Raw genomic sequence first — 8814 nt, 5'->3', positions numbered from 1 at the left:
ACCCCAGTCCCCTCTCCTGGGGTCCTCTTTTTTGTCTTGGCGTCTCATTTCCTCCTGTGCCTATTGCCTGGCACCCTGGGCTTTTCATCTATTTATTTTTCCCACAAGCTGCCAAGCAACCTTTCGGGAAATGTTCACTGACAAAGCTTATGTTCTCCTCTGCTGCAGGCTGAATTCCTGTGTCTCCTCAAATCCATGTGTTGAAGCCTAACCCCAATGTAATGTATTTGGAGGTAGAGCTTGGGGGAGGGGAGGAGAATTAGATTTAGATGAGATCATGAGAGTAGAGCACCCGTGATGGGGTTGGGGCCTTTGTAAGGGGATGTAGAGAAGAGAGCACTTTCCTCCTCCATGTGAGGGCACAGCACGAGGGTGCCATCTGCAAACCAGGAAGAGGGTCCTCATCAAGACCCCAAACATGCTGGCACCCTGACCTCTGACTTCCAGCCTCCAGAACTGTGAGAAATAAATGGCTGCTGCTTCAGTCCCCAGTCTGTGGTATTTTGGCAGAGCAGCCTGAGCTAATAAGACATTCTCTTAAAATATATTTAATCTTTAGAAGAAATTCCTGAACATAGAAAGGACTTTAATGGTGTATTTGGCCTTGGAGAAGGTAATGCAGGAGGGCGTTTAAGGTAGAGGGCCACTCCTCATGCCTCTCCCAGCCAAGGCCACAGGCTTATGGCTGCTTTTCTACCAACTGCGAGTAGAATAACCTCTTCCAGGCTAAAGGATGGAACGCTTTGTCCTCGGTTCCAGTAACGGGTAGGTAGTAAACACTTTGCCCCATGCCCTACAAGAGCTTTCCAGTCTTTCCAGGGTCCCTCTGGTCTTTGGTCAGAGTTGCTAGATTTAGCGAAGAAAAGTACAAGGCACTCAGTTAAATCTGAATTTCAGATAAATAATGACCGATTTAATTTTTGTATTTATTGTTTCTCTGAAATTCAAATTGAACTGGGGTCTTGTATTTTACCTGGAAACCCTATTTCTGATTTAACTCTGTTTTCACGTTTTCTGAGTCGAGGGCATTTTAAATCCATCCGAGTGGCCGCTGAGCCAGGCCTGGCAGTGAGCCCTGGGCTCCAGATCGCCGCAGTGGCCTCTCCCACTCCGCTGCTGTCCCAGGCGCTCTACTCCCTCTAGCGGCCTCCGGGGACATCACACCCGCCTAGTGGGCAGCTGGGAAGGAACTGGCCGAGTCTGGGGAAGGACACTCAGAAACCACACCCTGAGGGGCGTTTTCTGGGCGCTGGGGAGGGGGCCTGCTGAGTTCAAAATCTTCTAAACCTAATTCTGTTTCCCCCAGGGTCCTTGCACAAGAGTTCCTGTCCCCAGTAGGGAAATAGAGTTGCCCTTGTTTCAGTTAAAAATACAATGGAACAATCTAAGCTGACATTTAAGGTCTAACCTCGGGCTGTACTCCACTACTACTGACTGACTGATAGATGTTCTCATCTCATGCTGAACCGAAACCCATGCCCTTCTCCCTACTGGCCCCAAATGATTTGTCAGGGAGTATTCATTTATGCGGCAAGCTCGGGAAGGTGGAGACCTTATCTGTCTTCTGTACTGTGCCTGGCACCCAATAACTATGTTTAAGTGAATTGACATTAAAATATATTAGTGATTTTGAATTAAAGAAGAAACCCATTCTTACCTTCAGAGAATGACTACTTCATCGGGGTAAGAGAAGGTGGCTGAAGTGTTTACTTCAGCAGTGACTGTGGAATTAGGTCTTAGAACTTCACTTCCACTCTTAACTGATGGCTAAAGTCGAGCCAGAATTGGAGGATTGATGAATATGAGATTGCTTTAGAGAACATGGCTCCTAGAATTTCATGAAACAAGAGTGATGTCTAGGATAGTGAATGGAGCCAAGTGCAGGTTCTAGAATCCAGAGGTGACTCCTGGATTACATCCTGAGTTCCTTAAAGAACAGCTTCTTCAATATAAGTGTTCTATGATTCCTTAAGGAAGGAAGGAAGGAAGGAAGGAAGGAAGGAAGGAAGGAAGGAAGTTCTATCATGACCATCTCCACACCAAAGATAACGTATCATAGAGCACACTCATTGGCTTATGTGGGGTTAAGGCAAGGCAGGTAGAGACTTTAATGACAGAACTCTGGTGTTAGGGGCCCATACCATCAGGGGCAGTACTAATGGCAAGACCTTTAGTCTCCATCAGTATCCTTCAAGTCACCCAAAGAGCACAGAATTAAGCAAAAGCAAACATCTTGCTTTGCATTTTCAAGACAAAGCCCCCAGAAATTGCCCCCCTTTAACCAGATTGTCTCTTGAAGGCCTGCCACACACACATGCTGGACCCGCACCCCTTGTACCTGTCTGAGTCCTAATCCATCAACTTGCAGAGAAGGGTGGTAGGTATTTGCACAGGAAATTGAGACATCAAATACTCACCCTTTTTAGAATAAGTCATAAGGAAGGAAGTAGTAATTACTGAGCATCTAATATATGCCAGGTACTATCTCTTGTTACCTCATGTGCTCTTCATGATATATTAGTCAGCACAGGCTGCTACAGTAAAAATGCCATACACTGGGTGGTTTAAATAACAGATTATATTTTATTTTTCACAGTTCTGGAGGCTGGAAGTCAGAGATCAGGGTCTCAGCATGGTTGGGTTCTCGGTGAGTGTCCTCTTCCTGGCTTGTAGATGACCGCCTTATTGCTGTATTCTCACATGGAGGAGAGAAATCATCCAAACCTAATTACCTCCCAAAGGCCCCATTTCCAAATACTGTCATACTGGAAGTTAAAACTTCAACAGGTGGTTTTTGGGGTGACACCGATATTCAGTTCACAGTACACAGTAACACAGGAAAGTCGTCATTACTGTCCAGATTTTTACAGATACGAAAGGCCAGGTTAAAGAAGTGAAATAACTTGGCCAAGGTCATACAGAGAGTGCCAGAATGCCAACCACATCTGCCTTATCCATCTCTTCCTGACTTATGGCACTGGGACTTGAGTACCCGAGGAAGCCATTTGTATGCCTAGAAGCAGGATCAAATAATTAGGGAATGTATGCTAGAAATAAAAAGGCAAGCACCAAGGGAAAATGTGGAAGGGCCAAAGGAGCAGTGGGAAGCAGATGAATGTCTCTGCTTCCTCTGCTGGACCTCTGAGCTCTGAGGCCTGCGTTTCATCAGCTGCTCCCTCTCTGAACCTAAGGTTCTATATATAACAAAGGGCACGATGGTGGGTTCAACAATCTTTCTCCGTTTTTAAAATGCATACATTTCCAGGCCCCACCTCCTGAGTATTTAGATCCAATAGATCTGAAGAAGGTCCCTGGAATCTGCATTTTAGCAAGCATGGAAAATTTGACGCTCAGGGAATTTGATTTTCTCTAATGTTCATTACTCTTCCCAATTCTGACAATTAACCACTTAGGCTACATTCTCAAGATAATTTTCTAGTAAATATTTTTATTATCCTATATAATAAAGGGGTAATATGCAAATTGACCATCATGCCATCACAAGATGGTGGCGCCCACAGCGAGGGCAGGGCCGACTGCTCCATGCGCCTGCCACCAGAGTCCCCTCAGCCCCGCCAGGGGCCTCGGGTCCCCCTGCACCCCCCACTGACTGAGGCTCAGGCAAGCTGCGGATGGCGGTGGCCACTGCCCAGGGCTGGCCCGAGGCACAGGCAAGCCGCTGATGGTGGCTTCTCAGCCTTCGAGGGCCGGCCTGAGGCTCAGGTAACCAGGGCCGGCCAAGGCTTTTGCTGCCGGCAGTGGCAGCAGCAGAGGTGTGATGGGGGCATCGCCTTCCCCTGATCGCCAGGTAGCCTCCCGCCCCTGAGGGTTCCTGGACTGTGAGAGGGGGCAGGCTGGGCTGAGGGACCGCCCCCTCCAGTGCATTATTTTCATGCACCAGGCCTCTAGTTATTTTATATAATTATGTTAGGAAAGGAAAAGTTAAGGCCCTGTATGATTGAACTGTTGTGTTTTAGTTAGCAATATTGATATGTGGAAGTTCTGATGGTGTTTTCTATGCCAGTCACTGGCATTTGACAACTTGCAGCATAGCCCCAATGGAGATGTAAGCTCCATAAATCCAATAATTACACTTGATATTAGATTATCAAAGGTTATGTGGGATAGAACCTGCAAATCTTCCAATAAATAATTAATCACCTGAAAGGAATGATTTTTGAACCAAAATATAGTAATGGTTCTTTCAACCAGATTTTCTTTCAGTCATTTAGATCCTGTATTCATTCCTTTCACATGCATTTTTTTAAATGCTTGCCATGCTTAGGGCTGTGTTAGGAGCTGAGACCAGCATGGATAAGTCACTTGGTTTCATTGAGCTTAGTGTGTATCATATCTTCTCAAATCCTGGTAAGAAAGAGTCTGGGTAAAATAAAGTCAGTAAGTACACATGAACATCTCACAGATGTTCCCACTATGAAAAGGATCACTACACTGTTTATATTAATGGTCACATGAATGGGAATGGTGTTAGCTGCACACACTTTGGACATCATCAGTCATGAGAAATGCAAAATGCTTCCGAAGAGAGAAAAGAGGCTGTGCTACACCTTCAACTATCCCTGGAACCCCATTTTGTTGGATCACATGGTCACCTGACTAGGCTTACTATTAGAACCCAAAAAGGATATAGCACCTCCTGTTTTTCCTAATTAGTTCATCCTTGGGTCACTCAATTCTACCCCTCCTTAGCAATTTGCACCATTCATACTCTTAGGTAATCACTATTTCCTTCTTTAGTCATTACCCACAGTACATATATTTCATTATCTTTATCTTATCTTCCTCTAAGAAACTCATCTAAATACACCTATGCACTTCCCTTTGAAGATGGTATCATAACATTGGTAACTTGTCACTCTCGTAATTGAATAAGTTACTTAGAAAAGTGATTTTTTTCCTTCTTCCTTTTATAACTTTACTTGTAAAAAAAATCTGTCTATATTGCTGACATGTCACCTGCTCAAATATCTAAATATCTAAGATGAAATCTCATCGTTGGGCAGGCGAGTAGTTGATATATGACTAACAGGCAATTCTCCTTCAGGACACTCAAGATTGTGTAAGTATGCCTGATTCATACCTGCTGCAATGGGGGTGTGCAACAATAGAGCTGCAACAAAGAGTGGAGATGATGACAGCCGAGCCATGGCAACTGGTTCTCTAACTCAGCAGGGAAGTGATGACCTGGTGAAACAAACAGCTCTCAAAATCATTCCAGAAATTCTGAGGAGTGATGTGATTTTTCTCCACATACTCTCAGTGAAGAGACTATGCTGTTTAATTGATGTTTTTCTTGAAGTTGACTCCAGTGTTTCTATTCTTCCCTTATGAGGCTCTCCACTGTCATTCAATTCAATTTGTGTTCAACAAGGATCTCCTAAGCCCTTTTTACATGCTAGACACTGTGCTAAGAGCTGGGTATGGAGCCATAAATATTAAGTGGACACAGACACTCGTGAATTCTGTTATATTCTTCTAGTCATTTAACCAGATTAATCTATTTTTAAATATTTTGATAATGAGTCAGAACACAAGAGCATGAGGCTGAAAGCATGGGCTCTGGTCAGACAGACTTGAGTATGAAACTCAAGCTCATCACTGCAGCCATGGTGTGTTCATGGATGTGCATGTATGACTGAGCCTTTATTTTCCCATTTGTAAAACAGAGGTAACATTAGTACCTTCCCCCCAGGGTATGTGAGGACTAAAGGAGATAATACTTATAAAAGTACCTGCCCAACTGTCTTGAATTTAGCAAGTGCTTACAAAGCAGAAGCTCTTATTAATTGATAATATGATTTTCCCAGGAATATGTACACAGATCCAACTGGTTATCTGTCAGAAGGTGAGGGCCTCCGTGAGTCATCAGCTGGGCTGAGCTTCAGAGAGCATTTCGACAAGGTTTGAAATGACAGTGACTGGATTCATAACAGCTGTTGTTGAGTAGTCAACCAGGAGAATGTTAAAGTTAAGATTTTTTTCTGACAGTGAAATTAAGAAAATAAAAACTAGTGCTGTGATCTACAGTTCTTTCTCTAGCACAACTTTTCCTCAGATTTATTCCGGAGAAAGCAAGTCCTAAGAAAGGCTGTGAAGCAATAGTACTCTGGTTAAATACCTTGAAGAAATGCTACATAAAATATATTGTGCATATTCACAATGCACATTCACATATTAAAGAGTCAAAGAATACTAGCAGGAAATAAACAATTTAAACTTTCTTTTATTTCCCAAATCCATGTCTATAGAATTTTTAATACCATCAATTAACCTCTCAAGGAATATCATTTGGGAAATGCTATTAAGAGATGCTGAAAAGAACTGACCTCAAAATCATCAAGCAGTGAAAGGAATCCACACTTGGGAACCGGGCAAACGAATTTTCTTGCCCGGACCCTTATCTGTAGTGTAATCTTGGCCAAGTCATTGAATTTTACACATATAAAATAAAATGATAATACATCCTGCTCAGATAGCCATAGAAAGAAGATTCATTAAGAAAATGCATGTAAGGTAGGAACAGAAGTTGCTAAAGAAGTTAATATTTTTGCAATGTACATATTCACTTTTAATAAATATCAGGAAGCATTTTTAAGAGTAAAGCCTTTTGATATGGGATGGCTGGGGAGAGGTTTGGGTATGTTTAGGACATAGCTATTGACTAAAACCTTAAGTGAGTGTAATAAAGGGGTCAGAATTAAGGCTGGGAAGGTGGAGAAAAGAAGGAAGATAATTCAGTGCTGGAGTGCTGAAGCCATCCACAGAAATGGTGAGAAAAACACGGGTATGGGGCAAAGTTAGACTGTTTTTTGATGCACTAACTTTGAAAAGTTAATAAACCACCCAGTTGGCAATTTCATCTATCTAGATCTTAAGGAGATCAGAGTTTGAGAAACAAATTGAGAAATGTTTAGCATATTATTGTGAAATTTCTAAAACAAGGATTATGACTTTGTTTTCTGTGTTCAACCTAGTATCTTGTACATATTGCAAGATTTAAAAATATTTGGAAAATAAACAAATTAATTGGGAAAATCTACAATGAAAGGTCTGTAGAAAAAAAGGAGACCAAGGACTAAATCAAGTATTATAACTAGAGAAAACAGAGCAGGGCAGAGTGCCTGGAGGCAAAACAAATATATTTCACCATGACAGGAAAGAAAGAAAGCAGGTGGCCAGTGATACCTAATAGTCTGGGAGGTCAAGTAGGATGAGAATTTACTTCTTTCAGCAATGTTTTGGGAAGAGCAGCATGACAAGAATCCAAAGTCCTATGTCTGGGATATGGGTGGTATCGCCTGTATAAAAGGAAAGTCACCCCACATACACAGATTTTTAGAATGTGAATGTAAAATAAACTCAATAATAGAAGGAAGACAGAGGCCTATTTTGCTTCTTCTGTTAACACAGGCTTATTCTTTTTAAACCTTTAATTATGGAAAATTTTAAACATAGCAAAAGTAGAAAGAGAAGTATAAAGAACCCCCAGGCATCCAGCATCCATTTAACTTCATACTGGAAGTTAAAAACTTGAGTAAAATAGGGGAAAATAAGTTTTGGTTTTTAAAAATTGGAAAATAATTACTAATAAAGAAAATTTACAGCACACTTTTCAAAATATTTGCATTTCAATATAATAAAATATTTAAAAGAGCAGAAAAAACATTAGACAGAAAGTATGAAATATAGAAATTATAAAAATGAACAAGAAATATCAGTTTTGCCCTACCCGGTGTGGCTCAGTGGATAGAGAGTCAACCTGCGGACTCAAGAGTCCCAGGTTCGATTCGGTCAAGGGCATGTACCTGGGTTTCGGGCACATCCCCAGTGGGGGGTGTGCAGGAGGCAGCTGATCGATGCTTCTCTCTCATCGATGTTTCTAATTCTCTATCCCTCTCCCTTCCTCTCTGTAAAAAATCAATAAAATATATTTTTAAAAAAGAAATATCAGTTTTTATATTTTTAATAATTGACAATAAATGTAAATGGATTAAAAATTTTTATTAAAAACTAAAGCCTTTCAGATTGAATAAGAATACCAAATCTAAATGCCATTTCCATAAGACACACTAAAAATAAATATACTGCTTAAATATTATAGAATGCATAAAGAAAATTCAAGGAAGGAAAACTACAAGGAGATAAAATAGAATTCAACAATTACAAACACTAAACCGAATCAAGAAGTAATAAGTGATGATTAAGGACTTTGAAATCTTGAATAATATAATGAAAAGTATGATTGAATATTCAATTTATACTCTAGAGTAGTGGTTCTCAACCTTGGCTGCACATTAGAATCACCTGGGAATCTTTTTAAACTCCTGATTTCTGGGCCTCATCCTCCGGATATTCTGTTTCTTTGTTATGGGGTGGGCCCACAACATTAGTAACAAAGAAACAGAATTTCCGGAGGATGAGGCCCAGAAATCAGGATTTTAAAAAGATTCCCGGGTGATTCTAATGTGCAGCCAAGGTTGAGAATCACTGCTCTAGAGAAAATACACCAATTTGAAACATTATAGCAATTTTACATAAAGTTTTAATGCATACTAGTACAAGTTGCTCAGAGCATATTCTTTGATTAGCAAAGAGGAGCCAATATATATTTTTCAAGACTTAATAAGAGGGACTTGCACTACATGATATTAAACATCATAAAGCCATAATCATTAAATCAGCTTTTCTCTAACTCTCTTACACCAGGTACCTGACCAGACTTGACCTGGCCTAGTGACCTTTTCCCTCCTTTTGACTTACATCCTCAGTAGCAACATTCCCGAATGGATACCT

The sequence above is a fragment of the Myotis lucifugus genome, unplaced genomic scaffold, assembly GCF_000147115.1.
Source record: "Myotis lucifugus unplaced genomic scaffold, Myoluc2.0 scaffold_71, whole genome shotgun sequence".
Classification (NCBI taxonomy): Eukaryota; Metazoa; Chordata; class Mammalia; order Chiroptera; family Vespertilionidae; genus Myotis; species Myotis lucifugus.
Note: the sequence above shows the minus strand (reverse complement) of the source record.